The sequence below is a fragment of the Miscanthus floridulus genome, chromosome 1, assembly GCF_019320115.1.
Source record: "Miscanthus floridulus cultivar M001 chromosome 1, ASM1932011v1, whole genome shotgun sequence".
Taxonomy (NCBI): domain Eukaryota; kingdom Viridiplantae; phylum Streptophyta; class Magnoliopsida; order Poales; family Poaceae; genus Miscanthus; species Miscanthus floridulus.
The window spans coordinates 88,419,673-88,443,365 of NC_089580.1; the positions used below are offsets into that span (position 1 = coordinate 88,419,673).

At 47.6% G+C, this 23,693-nt stretch overlaps 2 pseudogenes; both read right to left on the reverse strand.

Annotated features, from left to right (window-relative positions):
- Positions 1-1,094: 1,094 nt before the first annotated feature.
- LOC136489237 (protein PHYTOCHROME KINASE SUBSTRATE 3-like) lies at positions 1,095-2,914 on the reverse strand (annotated as a pseudogene).
- Positions 2,915-11,343: 8,429 nt separating this feature from the next.
- LOC136537423 (uncharacterized) lies at positions 11,344-23,407 on the reverse strand (annotated as a pseudogene).
- Between the last annotated feature and the right edge of the window lie 286 nt (positions 23,408-23,693).

Sequence of the window (23,693 nt, forward strand, 5' to 3'; positions counted from 1 at the left end):
CAGTTAAAGCTGTGACCTACAAATTACACAAGAAACAAATACAAAAATGACACTAATTTTTTAGGAATATAGCTAGCTATATTTACCTCCACGGTGCTTTGGCCTTTATGTTTCCTAGCATTTATTTTCCAAGGGCAATCATCACTAGACTTGCAGAAACCTCTAAATCTCTCCTTATCAGAGTGCGTTGTCCCTAATTGAAACTCCTCATTGATTGCAAATTGTCGCACTTGCCAACCTGAACTCGTCCATTGATGGGTACATCGTACCAAGATCTATTTGTGGGTGGTCCTTATCATATGAAATAACCAACTCAGTGGGTATGTCATCATTATTAGGAATCACAGCATCATCACCATGACTACCCTCCTCAACCATTACATGATCATGTGATGCAGCTACCTTTCCTGACTCCTCGTCTCTCAAGCCTAAAAACACGTACATCTGATCTTCACTCAAAAGTTTGATTCGTCCTTCCTCATCATGTGTTTCTTTGATCTGCAAGCTATCCCAATCAACTGGTGGCATAGTTTCCACAAATTATAAATCGGACCTAATAAACCATATTAACTTCATCAAACTGCACTTCAGACAGGAATTGGAAGAATAGGAGTACAGTTGTTCATCGCATACCTATGTACGGCAGACAGTGGGGTCGGCCTCGGCGCGTCGTGCGGCAAGGCCGGAGTCGCGACAACGGGCAGCAGGGCTCTTACCGTAGCGATAAAGTCCCCCTCAGCGATGGGGTGTGCTGCGGCATCAGGCGGAGGCAGCACGTCGGGCCGCAGAGGCACGTCGGACGGCGGCGGCACGTTGGCCAGCGGGGTCATCTCGAATAGCGGCGACACGTCGTCCATGGAGAGCCAGCTAGGGCTCGCGTGCGGAAAGAGAGAAGACGAATAGACAATATGAATGGCGGCGGCCTGGATGTTACGTGAAATTAGCGTCTCAATTAGCACAGGGGCACTTTTGTCTAGAATTTAGGAGAAATAAAGAGAAAGAAGGAGAAAAGGTAAAATGGTTAAGAAAACAAGAAGCAATTGCTTTGGGTGCTATTTTTACGAAAACAGTAGTTTACGAGCGCATTGTTAGCTTGCTAAAATGCCGCGCATTGTTTAGCTGCTAAAAATGCAATTTTCTCCCGTTTTAGATGACCCGAGTTAAGTCCATGCATCAATGGCATGAATGAATATACGTATACACAAGCACAAAAGGCTACAAAATAAAGAATTCATCAGGCGCCATTCCGTGCCTTGTCAAATCCTTCACTGCGCCGCTGCTGCTTCGCCACCATGGCGGCGGACGCATTTGGCACGGCCTTTGTCGTCGCCACCGACACGTCGACGGCCCTGTGGCTGGCGCACCCCGCCAGAATCCCGGCCGGGCGGTGCCCCCGCAGCTGCCTTCCGGCGACAGGAGGACCCCTCGCGCATCTGGCGGGGACGCGGTCGCCGCGCTCCGATGCGTCCGCGGTCACCACGCTCCACTGGATGCTCGCCTCGCTCGGCTCGTAGGGGCAGTCGCCGATCGTCAGGCTCTTGATCTCGAACAGGTCGGAGCTCGACTCGCTCCCGGCGTCGTCGTCGTCGTCGTTGTCGTGGAGATGGTGCGCGCCACCGCCACCGCCACGGCCAACTTTACCTGCTCCGCCAGAGGGCTCGCCGACGCGGCCGCCGCTCGCCGGCACGTTGGCTCTGACCGGAGCCACAAGAGTAAAGTTGCTTCTCCTACTCGTAGAACTTGAGAAGGTGAGCTCAGCGGCCTCCTCCTCTCCTGTCGTCACCTCCCTCCCGATGGCTGCCACTTTCGCCATCCCAAGATTCAAGCTTGGCGGGAGACCGGCGGCCACCAAGCCATGGCCATTGGTATTGCCATCCCTGGAGAGCCCGAGGGCGGCCTTGTGCATCCTCAGCTCTCTGTACCAGTCCATCCCGGTCGCCGCCGCCGGCTCGGCGGCGTCGGGGGCTTCCTTGGCCGCGCAGCCGTCGTCCACGCGCACCGACCGCTTCCCGGAGCACGTGCGCATGAGCACGCCGACCTGGACGCAGCACCTGTTGTCGCGGGAGCTCCGCCGTCGATGGAGCCCGCCCCGGAAGAGCGCCGTCTGGCTGTTGGCGCTGGACGCCGAGCTCGCGGTGAAGCTCACCGTCGACGCGCACGTCGAGGACGGCTTAGCCATTACCACGGCCTCCGGATCCGCCGCCGGCCTCGCAGCGGCCGTCTCCACCAAGGCCTGCTGCACCTGCACCGCTACCGCGGGGGCGGTGACACTGAAACCTTCCTTGCGGCCCCCGTCGCCGTCCATTGCGCCTCTGAAGTAGCGCTCGGCGGCGAACACGTCGAGCTCGCCGTCGGCGTACGTGCGCCGACGGCTCGCCATGGCATGCGCCGGCAACGGCCGCGGCGTCGCGCGGCCACCGTCGGCGTCCCGGCCCATGTCAAGGTACGACGACAAGGAGCTGCTGCCGTTCCGGCGCCTCCCACTGATGGCGTCGTCGAAGGTGACCACCCTGCCGCCACCATTTCCCGATCGCCCCATCTCCATGGTGCAACCAACACACCCCAGTACAGGGATGAAGAAAATGGCGAATAGGCGCACTTATATAGACATCACAGTACGCATCACCAAAATAAAATAAAGATAAAAATGTATGGACACATAAATTTCATCAACTGTTCATGTACGAAAACTACTACTATATATCATAATAATTCAATTCAACAGACAAACCTAATTGCCAATGTGTCTGCATGAAGGAATAACTGCAACGGCAACAGGGAGGAGATAATGAGGCTGTGAAGTTTGCTCTGCTGGAGCACCGGTGGCCATATGTTTCTTTTCGCAGCGTTTCATGATCCAAAATTGAAATTGAGACGGTAGCTGCAGCCTTGACACCATCCATCCGCATAGACACAGGAGCTTGATGCCGCCCTGACACTCATGCTAACAACTAAATTTGAAACTGTTGTGCAGCATGACTCCGACAGTGACCGGCGAAGGCGACAAGGAAACCATTGCTGTTCGTCAGGGAAAAAGAAAAGGACAACGATGGCCGTTTCCTATCCATCTGCACAATGAGACACCAGACAAATTTGAACAACACTGATGCTTTTCGTCTCCAGGTAACACTTGGGATGCATGATAAGGGTCTTTATCTTGCGAGACGCTGATTTCCCGGTGGACAATAAACAAATATATGTGAATTTACGAACCGGATTTTCCGAATTAAGGAGGCCAGCCGTGTTTTCGGCCCCCAAATGAGAGGTGAAGGGAAGCACAAGGTACTGGCCCCGTTCGCTTCGCTAAAAAAACCCAGCTGAAATACTATTCCGGCTAATTTGTTGTGAGAGAAAAACACCGTTCCAGTTTAAAAAACAAACTGAAAAAATCGGATTACCTAGAACAGTGGGATCAAGACAGTCTGGTGTTTTATGCAACAGTTGAGCTGTAGGCGTGTACCATGGAACAGTTCATCAATCTGCTCCACAAACTGCTCTTACTGTTCAAAATCTGCTCGGTTGTCATCACTGACGACATCTAGGGGTCTTTGGTTTGTGGAATGAAGTGGTCATCATTATTTCACTCTTTAGTTTTTTGTTTGATTTGTGGAATAAAATAAGTTGATCCATCGTCGCCTCATTCCTCACAAGATAATAACCAGTACCATCACGAGAAATCGAGTCATTCCACTAAATTTAAGGAATAGACCAAATAAAATACACCACTAGTATTTTCAACAACTGTACCATGCACAGAGATTGGAGATATTCTTCGCTTCTGGGAAGATAACTGGTTTGGGCACTCTAGCTATCTAGTTTTGGCCGCTATATGTGATTGTAAATGAAAAGACTAGTACTATAGCAGATTGTTGGGATGCAGAGCAGCTCATGAGGCTGTTCGGCTGGCTTATTGCCAGCTGGCTGGCTGGATTTCTCTCTCACGAAATCACTATCCAGAACAGTATTTTTCTTTCACAACAATCAGCCGGAACAGTATTTTTCAGTCCTGCCGAACAGGCCCCATATTTACTTTTAATTAGTAGCGTTGTGTCTCAGGGTCTGATGAATACGTGGGAGGGCCTTGTCCAGATAGCTGAGAGCATCATTTTCACTAATGATAGTGATGAGACCATTTGGGCTTATAACTCTAATGGCATATATTCATTTCAATCCTTATTTTTCTTTCACTTTTATTAACAGGGAGAGAGAATTACATCCAACAACGATCCACGATCCTAGTAAGTCTGAACTTGCCAAGATCGTTGAGCGGAAGGCTCGACCTACACAATACTTGCGAGACGAATCTCACAAGAATCACCATAAGAGTTTACGTTATTACTGGCAAACAATCTGCGACCAGGCGCAGCTAAGTATAGAGAAATGGAAATAACAAAGTGACAACTAAAGCGACAATAGGTGAACGACCTAAGCTACAAAGACCTCCACACAACTCTTCGCTAGCTATAGATGGCCATTCGGGCCGCCCGGCCCGGCCCGGCACGGGCCCGTGCTGGCACGGCCTGGAGGTCATCGGGCCAGCACGGCCCGGAGGTCATCGGGCCGGCACGGGCAGCACTGACGGCCCAAGCACTGACGGCCCAAGCACGCATCGGGCCGTGCCATGCCGGCCCACAGGCAGCACTGACGGCCCAAGCACGGCCCTAAAGGTCTCGTGCCGTGCCATGCCGGCCCGATGGCCCAACTGGCCCAGCGTGCCTGTGCCAGCCCAAGGCCCGACACCCCCAGACTCAGAAAAACATGTTCAGCTCAGAATTTTTCACAGATTACAAGTAAAATAGGTTTCAACAAGTTCTCAGTTACATCTTTCAACAAGTTCTCAGTTATCTTTCAACGAGTAAACATCTTTCACAGATCACAAGTAACATGAATGTAAACATAAATAACTGATATATTAGCTGCTTAGTGCAATGGTTGCCTCATTAAAAACCTTTCTGGGTAAAAACTCACACCTCGTGAGAAAACCCCAGAAAGGAAAAGAGTATAGCCCACAGCTTTAATAAGTCTTCATAAGTTCATTAAGTCTTACAGTCATCCAGAAAGGAAAGGAAAAGAGTACAAGTCCATAGGCCACAGCATTACACATTCTCATCATCAAGATACAAGTTCTCAAATGCCTCCACTAGCTCCACATTCTCCATGGTATGTTGAGTCTTTGTATCTGCTTGCTCCCAGTCCTTCACCAACGACAGCATCTCCACCATGTCTGAAGTTAGACGCCGTCGCCGTTCCTCGATGATCCTGCCAGTTAGACTAAATGCAGATTCTGAAGATATAGTAGAAACAGGCACAGTCAAAACATCTCTAGCTAAGATGAAAAGGACAGGATATGACAGTTTGTGCTCATGCCACCAGTTGAGGATATTGAAGTCGTCGTCATATTGGTTGACAGTGTCACTATCAAGGTATGCAGCCAACTCAGAAGCATTCAGGTTAGCACCAGAGTGTGCTGCCTACAGCAAAGCACATGCTGATGGCCTCCTAGTGGATGAAGATGCACCACCACCAAGTCCAGGAGGTAGACTAGCACCAGCACCAAGTCCAGCAGCACCTAGACTAGCACTAGTACCAAGTCCACCAGCTAGGCTGGCACCAGCACCAAGTCCACCACCTGGAGTGCCACCAAATTTTTCCCCCAAGCAGTCTTTCTCTTCCCTGAAGCAGGGCCTAGAACTGTGGCCCTTTGCAATCTCACAACACCAAACTTGCTGTCATACTTAGCAAAAGTATCAGATATGTTAGCCCTAATAGTGGTTAAATATTTAGAATAGTTTTCATCAGTTAGGTTAGACATAATTTAGAGAACATGGGTGAATCCTCTTATCTTAGCTCTAGGATCCAAGATAAAAGCAAAGGAATAAAGCATTGGAATTGTAGACCAGTAGTCCTCAAACTTCTCTTTCATAGGGGCAACAACATTTCTCAGGTCCCTGTCTCTTTCATAAGTAGTATTTAAATGTCCAGCAATCCCAAGAACATGATGCATAATTAGTGGAGATGTTGGATAATAAACACCAGACAACACAACAGTAGAATCATAAAATTGTTCAAGGAATAGGAGAAGTTTTTCAGCAGTTTTCCAGTCATTCTCTTTTAACAACGGCTGGCCATCAACCAAAGGATGGTTTGCAGTGATCCACACTGAAAAAGGGGCCCTGTGTCCTATCAGATGCTTTAGCATCAGATAGGTTGCATTCCATCTAACATCCATGTCCAAGCCAAACTTACGAGGGCGGACACCTTTAGCAATGTAGAATTTTTTGTATGATGCAATGCGCAGATTAGAGGAATTCGTGAATGAAATTGCAGTTCTAAAAGCATGCAGCATGGGCTTGAAGACTTCTAGCCCAACTTTAACAATTAAGTTAATGATATGACAAGCACAGCGTTGATGCAAAAATAGTTCACCAACATAACCAGACAATGCAGGAGCAAGAATCTCCATTGCTTTAGTGTTTGCAGAAGCATTGTCTAATGTAATGGAGAAAACCTTATCAGTTAAGCCATATTCATCAATACAAGTAAGCACACGTTCAGTAATGTTCTCATGATTGTGTGACACATCAATCAACCTTAGACCCAAAATCCTCTTCTCTAATTGCCAGTCAGAGTTAACATAGTGAGCAACAATACTTAAGTAGTCTTCTTTAGCATTACCAGACCATATATCAGATGTCAAAGCAACAGAACTAACAGACTTTAAAGATTCAAGGAGTTTGCTACGACGTTCATTAAAGTACTTAACAAAGTCTCTAGTGGTGGTTTGCCGAGAGACAGGAACAAACCTAGGGTTATGAGCAAGTTTAATGTACTCCTCAAAAGCAACAGATTCACCAAAACAAACTGGAAGATCCTCTCTAGCAATCAACCTGCACAACTGTGTTCTAGCAACCTCAGGGCTGTATTCCCAGTGATGGACAGAACCATCAGGATTAAACCTAAGCAGGGACTGAGACATGGCATTACTGCCAAGCTTTCTTGGTTTGCATGATTTGATATGTCTAATCAAATGACCAGTACCAGCACTAGAACAAGCAGTCAAAGTTTTTTTTTGCAGTAATTGCACTTAGCATTGACTCTTACTTGAGATCCATTACGGAGCTCAAACAACTCCTCAAAATCCTCCCATACCTCAGACCTGGTGCGTTTGTTGCTGGCGCTAGAGCTGGACGGTGCAGCGCTAGGAGCAGCTCCAAGAGCAGCACCGTGCTCAGATTACGGCGCCGCCGGCGGTGGCTCGTCTGCGCCAACCTCAATCGGAGTGGCTGCAGTGCCGAACAGCTCCGCGCACCCATCCTCCAAGTCATCTTCATCATCACCTCAAAGCCCCATCATCCTCAACTCGTAATTGGTGGAGGTGGGATCGTCGCCATCGGCCATTGCGGGCACTCCGGTCCCTCAATGGCGGCTACCGCAGCTTAGCAAGAAGCTTGCGGCCTGCAAAATGATAGAAGTTAGAACAAGCTACACAAAGTTAGGGTTAGGGTTAGGAGTGTAGCTTACCTGCTCAACCAGAGCATCGAAGTTGCCATTGAAGATCGAGATCCACAGATCTACGAGAAGAGGATGGAGAGACTAGGTTTTGGGGGACGGATCTGACGAAGAGAAGGACGGTGGAGGGAGCGAGACGGGAAAGAGACGGTCAGAGGGGAGAGAAGAGGCTATAGATGGCCAAAACGGGACCGGATCCGACGAGCGGTGACCAGAGATGAAGACGAAGATGGAGGAAGCAGGAAGGGTGCGCAGAGCAAACAAGCGAGAGGAGTCGTCGATGCGCCTTCGATGGCCGCAGTCGTAGATCCGGTAAGGAAGCAACCTCAAACAAGCCGAGAGAAGCTCGTCGGCGCCCGGTGATGGTTGGAGGCGAGCGGCAGCGGTGCTCCCTTTCTCCGCTCTGGCGCTAGGTGAGCGAGCGAGGCGGCAGAGTGAAATGAGGATTAGGGTTTGGGATGGACCGATGGAGAGAGCCGGGGGCCGGGGGAGAGGGGCGATTTATATTGGCTGGTTGCCAAATGGGCCATGGTCGGGCCCCTTGTGCCGACCGTTGTATCGGGCCGGACCGGGCCGGCATGACGTGCCGAAAGTGAGGCCCAGACACGGCCCAAGGGTCGGACCGGGCCAGCCCGGGCCCGCCAACCACCGGGCCGTGCAGTGCCTGGGTCGGGCCGAAACATCGGGCCGTGGGCCGTGGCGCCTCCCACTGATGGCGTCGTCGAAGGTGACCACCCTGCCGCCGCCATTTCCCGATCGCCCCATCTCCATGGTGCAACCAACACACACCAGTACAAGGATGAAGAAAATGGCGTCGCCAAAGGAGATGGTGTGAATAGGCGCACTTATATAGACATCACAGTACGCATCACCGTACTTTTATTAACAGGGAGAGAGAATTACATCCAACAACGATCCACGATCCTAGTAAGTCTGAACTTGCCAAGATCGTTGAGCGGAAGGCTCGACCTACACAATACTTGCGAGACGAATCTCACAAGAATCACCATAAGAGTTTACGTTATTATAGGCAAACAATCTGCGACCAGGCGCAGCTAAGTATAGAGAAATGGAAATAACAAAGTGACAACTAAAGCGACAATAGGTGAACGACCTAAGCTACAAAGACCTCCACACAACTCTCCGCCAGCTATAGATGGCCATTCGGGTCACCCGGCTTGGCCCAGCACGGGCCCGTGCTGGCACGGCCCAGAGGTCATCGTGCCAGCACGGCCCGCCAAACGCATCGGGCCATGCCGTGCCGGCCCACGGGCAGCACTGACGGCCCAAGCACGGCCCTAAAGGTCTCGTGCCGTGCCGTGCCGGCCCGATGGCCCGACTGGCCCGGCGTGCCCGTGCCAGCCCAAGGCCGGACACCCCAGACTTAGAAAAACATGTTCATTCGGTTGACTTGTATTTTGGAGGTGTTACATTCGGTTGGTAGTTTAGTCGCGTGGAGATTATCTGCATCTTCAAGTTGTAATGCTTGTTTTGAAATTCTGTCTGTTTCAGGCCTTCTTTGGAACACGATTTTTTTGCAATGGATTTCACGGAATTTTCACTTGGATATCAAGCAAGATTCAGGACCTGTTGGAACAAAATAAAAGACACAGAAATTTAAGAAGATTCCAATCCCATAGGAAAATTTCTTATAAACCTCTTTGGAACCGAGGATTTAACTCAATGAAATTCATTTGGATTCCTATGGGATGCAATAAGTCAATGAGAATTTTTAGAAGAAAACTAACACGAGGGTAAAACTTATGCAAAATTCATTCGTGTTTCTGTGAATTTTTCCCTTGTTTCTTTCGTGCTTCCCATGTTTCTAGCTGTTAAACCCTCAATATGGCCTTTGGATGCAACAAGGGAAAAAATCAAGAATCTATAGAGATAGAAACACGAAAATTTTAAAAATTATGCAAAATTCTTGAATTTATAGGCAACAAACATGAATTTCACAGAAAACGGTACCTTTTTCACAGGAAAGACGTAGTAAATTGAAAATTAAAATCCCTCGCTCCAAAGAAGGCCTTCATCTGGACTCGCAAGTTTCGTACAATTGTGACCCTATGTTTTTTCTGTCCTATGTTTTGAGAATCCTTAGTTTAAAAGAGAGAGAAAAAAATCCCTTGTTCCAAAGGAGCTGTAGATCTCTTTCTCCCAACAACCATATGAAATTTCCCTGAAAAAGGGAAAGCAGAGGAGAAATAACACAGCAGCAGCATTAGCATTAATGAAGGGTTATCCATACTTAAGACTCCGTTTGGTTGCCTTGCCTCCATTAGTCTGTATCCAAGAGGCACTCCTCAATATGCTTCAACCAGATCGTTAAAACTATGCAATCATTTGTTCGAGTAATAAATGTGGGTGTATCCTGTTCTCTCAAAAATAATTGTCGAATTGAATAAAACTGGTGGGTTAAGGTACCATGATATGACATGAGACACTGAAAACCTGTGTTTGGTAGAGTTTTGTCTGTCCTGTTCCGCTGCATGCATCCAAACTTCAGAGTCCGGAGCTATGCGCCAATCTCAAATGGGCGATTTGGAGCCTCATGGTTGAAATAAACGAATGATCAACGATTGACGGGTGTGATTAGCACTCAAACAGTATATTGACCGCGTGAAGTGCGGCATCTGCTGTTTGGTCTCTTAGCAATGCTTGGATTTGAGTTCGTTCCCCTTTTCTCTTGACCTGCATTTTGGAGGTATTGTATTTGGTAGGTGGTTTAGCCGCATTGATATTATCTGCATCTTCAAGTTGTAATGCTTTGTTTTGAAATTTTGTCTGTTTTCAGGCCTTCTTTGGAACATGAGATTTTTGCAAAGTGGATTTCACAGTATTTTCGCATGAGTCAATTCAATTCTCTGCAAGATTCAGGCCCTGTTGGAACAAAAAAAAACACAGAAATTTAATAAATTCCAAACCCATAGGAAAACTTCCTATATACCTTGTGGGAACAGAGGAACACCGTATGAAATTTATTTGGATTCCTATGAGATGCTTGAAGCAATAGGAACTTTTGGACGAAAACTAATATGAGGATATGCAAAATTCCATTGTGTCTCTATCTTTATAGATTCTTGAATTTTTCCCGTGTTGCATCCAAAGGCCACACTGAAACCCTCTAGATTTTTATTTGGCCCCTTTGAAATGCATCGAATTTCACAGGAATTCGATTTATTTTACGTGAAAAGTGCAGTAAATAGAAATAAAAATCCCATCTCCTAAAGAAAACATTCATGTAGGAAGTTCCATACAACAGTGACCCTATCGGCCTATCCTATGTTCTAAGAATGCTATGTTAAGAGAGAGAGGGAAAAAAATGAAAAATCCGTCTTTCTTCCAACTACCATATGAAATTTCCCTGAAAAAGAAAAAGGAGGAAAGAAATAGCAACAGTGGCGGCGTCAGCATCAATGAAGGGTTACCCGTACTTAAGTGTGGCCCTAGAAGCAAAATGGCAATTGTTGAACACTACTTGCCAGAAATGAAAGAAACAACGGCAATACAAAATGCAGGACAAAGGAGATAGAAATATATATTAAAAGAAAAACTCATGGATGTCGCCCACGATGTTTTTCGTGCAATATTTGAGGTGACACGAGGCACACGTATGAACTTGTGGACCACAAGAAGTGTCGTTTATCTTAGCCACGGGAGGTTCACGTATGTACCCTGCGTCCTATGTTATCATGATGATAAAAGTTTGTCAGCATTCTCCACAAATTAAAAATGCATCTCAATTGATAGTTAAATCTCATCATTAGCCAGGTTTGACCGGCAAACAGACTTTATATCGAGCAAGTAGATAACATAACACTCAGAGTTTGTTTGGTGCGACTTCAGCTCACATGGGGTAGAGCCACATCCTGGTCGGGTCCCTACATTTAACATGGCGCCCATCAATCAATTCCCAATAGGTTTCAGCCAAAGCAACAGGGTAGCCCGGTTGCCTACCCATGTTCTGAAGTGACGGTGTGAAAGAATCGTCAGAGTTCAAAACCATGGAAAAGACGGCCAGTACGTAGTACAATACAAAGTTTCCAGATACATTCGTCAATAACAGAAGCAACACTGCAGAGCTTTTGCAGTTGCAACAGCTGACAAGTTGGGATATTATAGTATTGCTATTGCACATGACGAGGGATGTTTTCTAGACAAACAAAAATACAACACCGTTTTTATCAGGGGTGGGGGTCATTGAGGCTCTTGTTCTTGTTCTTGTTCACCTTCACCCTTCCCAACAAGCTGTCAACGTTAAATAAAGTTTGAGTCAGCCCCCATAAAGAATATCATACTATGATAGCATTATGGTAACACAATTTGTGTCAAGAGATGAAATGTTAAAACATGATCTGTTTGAATTTGACATAGACTCATCATAAAGCATGCTTTCCAGTAGTCTGCCCAAACTACTGTCTCAACACTTCAAGAGTGCAACAATGTCATGGATCAAACATATAGAAGTAGAGCAGATGCCGGGGGGTGGGAGGCAAGAAAAGGAACATTAACGATTAGAGTATCTACAGAGACTAAAAGTAGCATAAGGGTAAACTCATCACGAGAAAGTCCTGCATCATATAGTTAATAACTCTTGGAACAGATTATAAGATGCCTAGGACATGCAGAAACAGCATGTCTATAAAGCAAAAACCATTCAACTAGTATATGTAACACATGGTCGAACTAATAACCAGAGAAAATACTAAAAAGTTCAGCGGTTATACCAGGGAACCAATGAGTTCATATGCTTCCATCACTTTTTGGTCCTCTTCATCTTCATAACTAACCTGCAGAATTCGTGGACCATTAACTGACCAAAAGGACCTTCGGCCATCATCCTGAAAAAGGTGAATTTCCAGTAAGAATTCAAGCAAGTGGCTGAATAGCATGACTACATGAGATGTGAGGTAAAAATGATATAAATTTAAGTCATTTGCCAAAATAGCTGTTATAAAGTATATTAGCCCTTATTTTTAAAAGAATAAAATGCACCATTAGTCCATCAACTTGTGCGTCTGTGTCACTTTGGTCCATCAACTTTGAAAATGCATTTTTGGGTCCAAAACCTTGTTAAGTGGTGCATAAAGAGGCATTTACATACCGTTATTACGGATGACATCTTATACTATGTCACCGACACATGAGTCACTGACATGATACTTTTTATATCACTCACACCATAATGATGGTAAATATGTAAATAATCCATGCATAAATAGTCCATACCCCTTCGTTTCGCGAATAGATCTGACGTGGCAGACCATATCATCAGCCAGCGTGGCGTCTGTGTCACGTGAGGGCTGAGTGGCCCTTATTTTTTAGCCAATACCACCCTCTCTTTCTCCCCCTTTGCCACTTCACCCCATTCTGGCTCGCAGGCGAGCAGGGGAGCGCAGGCGGGCGGCCCACCGCCGCCGCAGCACGCGGGTGCACGAGCAGGCGAGCCGCTGCAGCAGCCACGCGGGTGCGCGTGCGAGCCTCCGTCACCACGGCCACGTGGGCGAGCAGGCGCCGCCGCCACCGCTGCTGGCGTTGAAGATGAGCGCGGCGGCTGGAACTGGCGTCGCGGTGATGGCGGACCGGTGGCTCCGGTGCTCCACTGACAAAACGGAGAAGCCGATAAGGTCCACGGCATCAAGGCGAAGCTAGATCAAGCAAGAAGAGGGAGAGGGAAGCACCCGAACGACCTGGGCACGGCAAGGAGCTTCACGGCGGTGATGGCTTACCGCGGCGGTGGAAATGGCGCGCGTGGCATATTCCGGCCGAGAGGGCTGCCGCGACTGGGTCCAAACAGAAAACAAGGACGAGGTGGCTATGACTGTGAAAGGAATCGGACGAGGGCGGCTAGACGGCGGCGAAATTTTGCCAGCGGATCAAGCATGTCGGTGGTGGAGCACAAAACGGGAAGGAGGAGCACGCGCTGTGCAGTCCAAGGCGCGGCGGGAGGGCGTGGCGCGACATCGACCGCGACGGCACGGAGCCAGCCGATGACCGCCTCTTTGACGGGGTCCGGCGAGACCGGCTGAGCCGCGCCGCGCTCCCGTTCCCCACGTCGCGGCCCTCCCTTCGCTCTCTCCCCGTGCATGCTCTGCTCCAGACCGAGCCGCGCCACCGACGCAAATCCGCCGCCGCTGCGCCCGTTCCCGGCCATCCCGAGCCAGACTGAGCTGCGCAGCAGCTTCCTCTTCCCCCTCCGCCCCTCCTTGCACAGTTTCCTGGCCGGATCAGGCCGAAATCGCCGCCACCCCGGCTGTCTCCTTCGGCTCCGGCGAGCCTCCCGCCGTGCCCCGCCATTCGCTGCTTCCCGCCGTCGCCTCTTCCTCGTGAAGCTTATGCGCACGCTCGCCCGAGAGCTATGTCTGCTGCTTCCCCGATGTACAGCACACCTATACCTGGGAATGGACTTGGCATAGTCCAAGATCCAATTGGACTTTTGCACTTGGATTTTGTTGGATTTGGATTTGGTTGGACATGGACATCCATTTTCTCTTGATCCAAGAGCGCTGGATGGTGCTGGACAAAACCCCCATGATAATCCAATTGCTATTGGACTGATCATGGGTCCCATGAGTCGCCAGGGCCTCCCCACACACAGTTGCCGACGGGGGGCGACCTCGCCGCTGCCTGGGCTACCTTGCCGTCTGCGCCACCTGTGGATGAGGCCTTGCCCACACACCATTGTCGCCGACGGCGACCTCGCCCACACAGCCAGGGCCAAACTCGCCGCCGCCTGGACGACCTTGTCGCGCGCGCCGCCCACGGACGAGGCCTCACTCACGCAGCCAAGGCCAAGCTCACCGCTGCCCGGGTGATCTTGTCGCGCCTCGCGCGCCACCTACGGGCGTGGCCTCGCCCACGCAATCAGCGCCTAGCTCGCTGCCGCCTGGGCAAAACCCTGTCGTGCGCGTCGCCCGCAGCAGAGGCATCACACCCACCCTTCTAGCACATCCAGGGTTTTCAATTTCGGTATTGCAAAAATTTTGACCACCACCGAAACTACCGAATTTCGTGAAATTCGGCCGAAATTTCGGCGAAATTTTTTTTAGAGACTAGCACATGAAGTATGTTTTTTTCTAAAAAAACATTTAAATCTAAATAAATATTAGTATGATTTATGACTACACATCTATTAAATACAAAAATATGCAATATAAATAATAAAAAATTGAGTCTAAAGTTATATAACACATGTATTAGTGTATATACAAAATTTCGGATTTTTCTTTCGGCCACCACCGAAATTACCGAATTTCGCGAAATTTCGCCGAAATTTTGAACCCTGAGCACATCTGGTAAAACGCTGTTGTGCCAGCGCTGGCAGCCGCCCTCCGCTCCGCGCCGCCACGCCAACGACTTGGCCTCGCGCCGCCCCTGCCGTCGAGCCCCATGCCGTCAGCTCCGGTGGCTGGCGGCGCTCACACGTGCTGGTGCGTCGTCGAGCGACGAGAGAGAACACAGAAAGGCACAAGCAAGGAAGAGGAAACACGTGTGTGGGACCCATGCACTGTGGAACGGCGTACAGATGATTTTCTCTCTGATGTTGTGTTCGTTCGATTCAACGATTGGATTGTGTTGGATGAATTGGATTTTAGTAGAAGTAGATTGGATAGGATTGGATTTTCTCTAGCTTTAAGTAGAACTGGACTGGACGTGGACTTTTGTAGTTAGATATTATTTGGATTCCATTGATTTGGACATGGATTTCCATCCATTCTCAGGTATACGCACACCGCGCTCGCGCCGCCCACGTCGCGTGCTGCCGCCTAGCGCGCCGTGCTCGTGTCAAGCGCCTCGCGCGCCCGACCGCAGGCCGCCGTCCCATGCACCCGTGTAGCTTGGACGCCGCGCGTAGCCGTCCTGCACTCCGAGCCCGCGCCGTAAACCCTGCTCTCCGCGCCGCACTGCCGCCCCTGTGCGTCCGCAGCCCCGTGCTGCCCGCGCCGCCTCCCCGTGCCCTGCCCCGCGCACCCTCGCCACGCCCTGCGCGCGCACCCTCCCCGCTACCCGCATTGCCGTTCCGCTAGCCACAGCCCCAGCGACCCGTACCCCACGCGCCTGCCCCCGCGCTGCAGCGGCGCCCGGACGTGACCTCCTATCCACTTCGGCAGCTAGGTGTATTGTCCACGTCAGATCTATTCGCGAAACGAAGGGGTATGAACTATTTATGCACCACTTAACAAGGTTTTAGACCTAAAAATACACTTTCAAAGTTGATGGGACCAAAGTGACACACAGAAGCACAAGTTGATGGACTAATGGTGCATTTTACTCTTTTTAAAATTCAACATACAAATTTGATGGCTAATAAATTGGTCAGGAGTGCCTGGCCTAAAATTGTTTCAAGCTTGGCCTCCCAGGTAAGTGTCTTTTATAGGTTATATGCTTATATTCTGCTACACTATACATCTGGTTTTGAGCTGTGAATACTGAGGCATCAACACACATCACCCATGCCATAATGCCAGATTGCAGGGTGCTATCAAACAGGGGGGGGGGGGGGGGGGGGGGGTGTGTGTGGCCATGCGCCACTTGAAACATCATTTCAATTTATTACAGCTGGATCATGTTGATCTACTGATCTCAGCCACAAGTGCTGCCCCACCACAAGTGCACGGGGTGGAAAGTCTATTTATATTTATATGCACTTAACCTTGGACCAGGCATGCACCTCTGCGCATGGATTCACCCTTCTAGTTTAACAAGTAACCTATCATAGAAAAGTGTAGTATGCAGTGCTGGAAACCTCATTTAAACGAAATTAGTATCAAGTCCGTAACCAAAGTCATTAAGTCTTTAAAACGTACTACACTAACTGACTCGAGAAATTTCCAAGTTTTTCCTGAGGTAACCAACCATTTATTATTAAGGTTTCACAGTAAAAATGATAAACGGTGTAACATGATCAACAGGACTACAATGGTTGAGGTACAGAGGTAGACAATGCATATATGATAGCTGTACGATTACAGGGGGCAGGAATGGAGTTTATTTAGTTAAGACATCTTAAAAGAAGGCAGCATAGGATATTGTATAATTGGAAATAGGCATGCAAAATAAACCAAAAGTCACTGCCAAGAAATGTAAAAATCACCTGCAATACGATCATATAAATAGCCTCCAACGCCTGCTGCCGAATTTCAGAATCCTCAACAGCTTCCCGTTCATGGGAGAGTGCACTTGATAGCTCAAGTGGCATTTTCGATCTGTCTTCTTCACTATATATCTGCAGCATCAGCCAAAAGCCATATTAGTAGTACGACACATGAATATCCATCATTCAGCACAAACAACAGAAAAGGAAAGTATTTTTGGGAAATTACTCTAGGATGCTAAATGCCATATATGTGCCTGTTGCACCAGAAGAATAACAGATTCACCCTTGCTATTACGGATCCCTATGTCTATACTTTTGCAAAGTGTACTAAGGAATTAAATGTGCAACAAATGCATTTCTACATGAAAATATAGAAGTAGAGCTAAGTCTTCAACAAGAAGAAGGTATGTTATAAAAGCTTAAACCCTACAGCCTAGGCAGTCTTATTGGGAACCTTTGCAATGCTTGTGTGTATGAGGGTGCTGTGCCTTGTATTTCAGTAGTGTTACAGGCAGCGGCAAATGAGAGTAGTTTGTGGTGTTTGGCTGGTGCGCCAGCTCTCCATGAACTACTCATCAGGTTACTTAACCTTGACACCGGTCAAGGTCTGTTTGGTCGATGTTGAGTCTCTATTGTAAGTTGTGTGTTTGTAACTAGACATCTGCAGGAGATGGCCGTTGCCCTCTCCTTATTTTCTTTCTCTTCTTAATGAAATAAAACACAGCTCTCCTTACATCATCCGAGGAAAAAAATACAGTCTTCTACAAGAATACGCCTTTAAAAACATTTAAGAAAATGCAACGCAAGATTGCTCAAAGCAAGAAAACATACTATTAGTTTCAATTGTAAGATGTGTAATCAGCTAACAAAGTCCACACGACAGTGATCATCAGGGCCACTGGGCCAGTACAACACAGATTACTGATCAGAAGGGAATGATAATGTTGGGACACAGACATCTTGGTCGCTAAGACAAACTCCCCTTTTTTATAGCTCCATCGCTATGCCTTTGAATGAAACTGCAAACTATCACCATAGTTCACCTTTTTGACAGGGATTCCGCGGAAGCCTTCGGCCACAGGACGGCAGAGACCTGTCGACGAAGACCCGTGGCTAAACCCAAGACCAGGCATGGGAAAGCAGAGCGAAGGTCGTCAAAGGGAAGACAATGAATCGGCTTGGAAGATGGGAGGAGGCGGCGAAGGCTGGGCCTCCACCCATCACATGAGAGGCTCAGAAGGAGGGCACGCGATGAGGGACAAGTGGGCCTCCAGCAGGCTCATTTGCTGAGGCCCATGAGGCAAGGCGGTGCAGAAAGAGAAGACCCAAGATGCCCCCAGAGACTAGGCCTAGTACGGGCATATCCCTACAATATGCCCGTTGAACTGTAGGGTAAAGTTGTAAAATGATTCACTTATGTACAGTGACCTATAAAAGGGGGAAGCAAACCCCATGCTGATGAGAGATTCATGAATGAATGAAACCCTAATAGAACCTTGGGACCCACCATCTGAGTTTACCTTTGCCTGAGCAAAGGCTCTTCTGAGTCCCTACCTTGCTGGGAACAGTTTTCCCAACAGATAATTACCCCAAAAAGAAAACAGGAAAACTGGCAAGTCTGGTATTTATGCCAATAAAGGATACAGTAATAGAAATGTTAATGATGTGCAGTACCTTCTTTCCAGCTACAGGCAAAAGTAGAGCTGGCCAAAGATATTCTGCTAAAGAAAGCAAACTCTGAAGCTGAGTATCAGCCTCAAAGCAACAGTTACGGATTGTACCAGCAACCTGCAAAAAGCTCACCAAGGAATATAGAAGTACAAAAATTAGCGGGAATACAACAATTTGATAATAACTTATACCAGATTCATAACATGCCAATGTACATAAAAAAGGAAAATTATGGCACTGCAACAGAAACTGGGTGCAGGACAGCAACTAGTTTTAATTGCAGGCAAATCTAGAATCGGTACATGAATGCAAATAACACAGCAAGGAATTATGAAATAATGCAGCATTCCTACAAATTGAATTGTCAGCAAACTGAACTGTTAACATTTCCCTATGTATGTCTGCAGTAGAACCCTTCACAGCAACTCACTAAAATAAAACAGTTGATGGTATGCGACAATGATTAGCAAGTAGTAACTGATAAAGAGCTGGTCAAACTATGTCAAAAGTAGGGAAACCAGGAGAAGCCTCTTCAGTGTAGATGTCACATTTATGCCATCATAAAGATTTGGCTGCACGTACCCCTTTCTTTCTAAGTTGATTTGTTGAATCAAATTGTCGAATAATCTGCTTCAGAAGACCTCTCTTAGGCTCCATCAATATTCTCCTTCCAGCTTCAACCTTAGATATATTGACAAGTATGGAGGCAAGTATGGAGGCAACGTATTAAAAAATGTCTTGCTCTGCGTTTTTGTAAAAGAAAAAAGATTGTTTACATGTCAACTGAATATTTCAGCGATGACTCAAGACAAACAACCACGAAAGTGGTTAAGAGGCTATGAAAGGGATCACAGAGATGAGAGGTGGATCAATTAGCCAAAAAAAAACAGGTGAACTAGAAAAGAAGTTTCATGTGGACAAAAAGAAGCTTCAAGCCATGTGAAAACATTGCAAGATAAGATCATAGTATAATATAATCAGACAGCAAAAAAAGGAAAAGTTAAAGAAAAGGAACAGGTCCAACATGGAGCAGAATCTTCTTAAATATAATAAATAAAAAATATAATAAAATTAATGAATAAAATAGAGGAATTAATCACAGTTTCTCATCTGAATGTACAAGCTATATTGAACAGAAGAAACTAACCTTCAGAATCACTGGATGACCTACAGAATGATCGCACGAGCTTTGCAACATACAAGCCTTGCACCTTCTCATCCCCAGCCTTTCAAAATGGAGTCACATAAGTCTTTCCATGAATGATCACCAGTAAGAATCTCTATATACTACTAAAACTTGGTGAAGCCGCTGCCTCCACCCCACCCCACCCACCCACTACGCCGTCAAATAAAAAACGGCACTGACAGGTGGGACTTGCATTTCTCTCTGCTCCCCCATTTCTTCTCTTCCTTTCTCCACTCTTGGTCTCGGAGTTCACGGTCCCCCCAATAGCTCCGGGGACGGCAGCACATCTGCATTGTGGAGTGGGCGCCCGCCAACCGCATCATCCGTCTGCATCTGCCAAGGCGAGGCTACCGTCCACGACCTTCGCTCAGCACCTGTGAACTCGACTGGCATCGCCCTGTCTGCGCTGGCTGCTTGTACGCTGCAATCACAGAGCGTAGGAACATGTGCTCTCTCCTCGTCGCTGCTGCCTGGGCCCGGCATACCTGTCTCCAAGTACTTGACGCCCGTCCCGTCCACAGTGCCACTGCATTGGCATCCTTTGATTTGAATCAAGCCGATGCCTTTGACACTATCTTAGACGCCAAGCCACAACCAATGCAGGTGTTGTCAGGCAACAGGCACCGCAGCAGGTGAGTTGGCTCTTCTTTCCACACCTTCTTCGATTCGACAACCATCCAAAATAAAATCAGGACATTTGGAACACAAGCTATTTGTGAAAATGCCCCTTGACCCAACAGTGTTTTTGTGAACGCCAATTGGTTAATTCACTTATTTATGTGTGCCCTGTTTTGCTTCTTCATATTGAAAGAAGAAAATGATGTTTGACCTTAATCTACAGCTATAATAGCAAATTCATTGATGTAAAGTAGTGTGAACATTGGCTTACAGGAGCTAGGAACATATTATATATCTCAATCCCATTACATGTAGCATAATATACAGGCTGAGTGACAGTGGTTTACGATAATATTTCAGTCTTGTACTATGTTTCTACCGCAAGCATTTATTTTGATCTATAAACATGATAGTTCACCAATCTTGCACGACATTTCATAATCTTGCACATGATAGTTCACCTTGCTCTGAGAGCTGATTAAATGCTCTTGTTCAGAAACTGATCAAGAACAACTATGGCTTTCCAGGTTATCTGAATTAAGCTGCAGCACTGGCTTGGTGCATGTATAACTGAAAACTCAGGCCGAAAGAAGAATTTACTGTAAGGTATTTTTGGTCCCTTGTCCAAAAATATTACAACTTGTTTACCAAGGAATTCATGATTGCTAGCTTCTCTTTCATATAAATGGATCAAAGTGGCAACATTGCATTCAGTTGTTGTATCATGTGCAGGCTTGATGTCCATGATACTGATTTTGTTTTTGCTACCTATTTCCTGATTGCTCTGCCAATTATTGCAGGTGAGCTCACTTGATCTGTTTTTTTTTTTTTACAACTGCTGCATCTCCCAGGGATGCATAATCATTTGACTTACTGTTTATGCATTCTCTGATGTGTTCTCGTGTGTTGCAGCTCCCAGGGATGCATAATAAAAGGAATCACCTGTTGGCATTCGAAGGATGGTGTCGATATTGTCGCAATTTCTGCTCCTACATCCTCAGGTGGTATTGTGGTTATTTGGGAAATGGCAATTGGGCCCACCCCTGATTTTAAGATGGCCTACACTTGTGGACTATGAATATTAATGTTAGGAGCTTAAACTTAAAAAAACTTTCTTTTCAAGATGGCATTCGAAGCATTCAAATACGTCTTTTGTATCTTATAATATGATGATCTTGACGATTTGAAATTTTCGAGAATGTGTGCTATTTTTGGTCAAGTGGTGCCTAAGAAAGATACCTTCCGTTATCTAGGATCGATGCTGTAGAAGGATGGAGATATTGATGCAGACATTTGCCATAGGATCAAAGCAGGGTGGATGAAGTGACGCCAAGCATCTGGCATTCTCTGTGACAAGAGGGTACCACAAAAGCTTAAAGGCAAGTTTTATACCTGCGTCGCTACTGTCGCCCATCTCCGAACCGTCCGTCATCGCCAGCGGTTAGTCCGGCGACGGCGCTTGTACGGCTCCGATACCACTTGTTGGTCCCTCTGCCTGCCCTGCACAGGTAAGCAGTAAGCTTACCAGCACACTCACTCACTATGGCTTGAGGTAGAAGATATTAAGAACAGCTCACACATACACAGCATAAGCCCAGCGCTGGCCGAAAGCTTTGCTTCTGGATGTGGCAAACTGAACTACTCTTTTTGCACTGTCTTAGGTGTGATATATATACAAGTGCTCGTACCTCTACCAGGATACATAGTTGTTGGTAAGTACATCAACTGCCTACTCCTAAGGTACACCAACTACTCTTAGTACTAGCAGTACAAAGCTTAGATCAGCCCACTACTAAGACATGGCTGATGTAATAGCTACCAACTAATGTACTAGAGGTGGTCTTATTGCCATACTGCTACAGCAGTAGAGACTGAACAGCTGAGCTAACCAAATGCCAACTCTGCTGCAGCAAGAGAGAGAGACCAGCAGCAAATTATGTCTTACAGTATGAAGCAGAATGTTGGCCTACAAAAAGATGACATGTCCAACAACCGAGTGTCGCGGAAATGTGTATGTTGCGCTAGATTTGTGGTCACACAAGGATGGACCGAGTTCGGAACGATGATATACGTGATCGTATAGGGGTAGCACCAATTGATAAAAAACTTGTCCAACATCGGTTAAGGTGATTTGGCCATGTCCAAAAGAGACCTTCAGAGGCACCAGTGCATTGTGAAGTCCTAAGTCGAGATATCAATGTGAGGAGAGATAGAGGAACACCGAAGCTGACATGGGAGGAAGCAATAAAAAGATATTTAAAATGTTGGGATATACCTAGAGATCTTTGTTTGGATAAGAGTGCTTGGAAAGCAGCTATTGACGTGCCTGAACCGTGACTAGGGGCTCATGTTAGGTTTCAACTCTAGCCTACCCCAACTTGCTTGCGACTAAAAGGCTTTGTTGTCGTTGTTGTTGTTGAGCTATTTTTGGCAATGGATGATTTAGATCACATGATTAAGATTTATAGCGAAAATAAGGCAGGCAAGGTTTGTAATTTAATGTTTTGCAACAGCTTTCTTTGTTCAGTGTTCCATTCTCGCTCCTTATCTGTGATTATCAGTGAAAAGCACATCTTCTCCTCGTTAGCTCGTCTCAGGACATAACCAAACCATTCGCATATGGAAAATGACTTCAGAAGCTGTTTCTTCAGGCTCCACGGTACAATTGAGGAATGGAAATATTGAGATGACCTCATATATCGATTATCGAAGAATCTCTATATATCTAGCCAGTAACATAAGTTACCAAGTATCATTGGAACTTTCATGTCAAGGAGAAGGTTAGGGAGGCAAAAGTTGCTCATTTGGAGCACCATTTATACGGAGTATTAGATAAACTAAGTAGTTCCTCCTTCAGTAGAAATAGAATGGCTCAACGGACCTGGAGAAGCGCGGCGACGCCGGACTCGACGTGGGTGAGGTTGACAGAGCAGCATGACGAGGCTGCGCGCAAGGGCCGGCTGCTCCCCGCCTCGCTTGGCCACGACGTCCATGGCGGCATCGACGGCCCCGAGCGCGACGAGGCGCGCCGCGAGGGCCGCGTCCTGGCTGAGGTTGACGAGCGAGTCCGCCGCGGCCTCGCCCGCGCCGCTGCCGCCCGCGGAGGCCAGCAGGCGGAGCAGCGCCGGCAGGGCGCGGTCGGCGCGCGCCGTGAGCGCCCGGAGGCCGTCCTCCCCGCCCGTCAGCCCGCGCACGATGTCCAGCGCCGCGCCCCGCACCTGGGGGCTGCGGTAGGAGAGGAAGCCGATCAGCTCGTCGAGCTCGTCGGCCATGGCGCAGCGGCGGCGAGGGTTTAGCGGGCCTTTTCCTCGGGTTCGGGGATTTTTTTTTTTTTTGGATGAGATGATACAACACACACAGCGGCGGGATGAATACGGTGATTATAGTTTACGTGAACGTGGCACAAACACGCATTTCATGTAGATTACGTAACCTTCGTTGACGACGCGAACGACACAGGTCTTCATGGTGTGGGACGGAGGCGGAGGGGAACGAGGACTGCAGCAGGTAGGCGCAGAGCACGTGTCGTGGTCCCATTGGGGACCGGGGACAGGGGACCAACAGAGTGTCCGGTTCGCATATTCGCATATTGGGGGACCAGGACCGGGA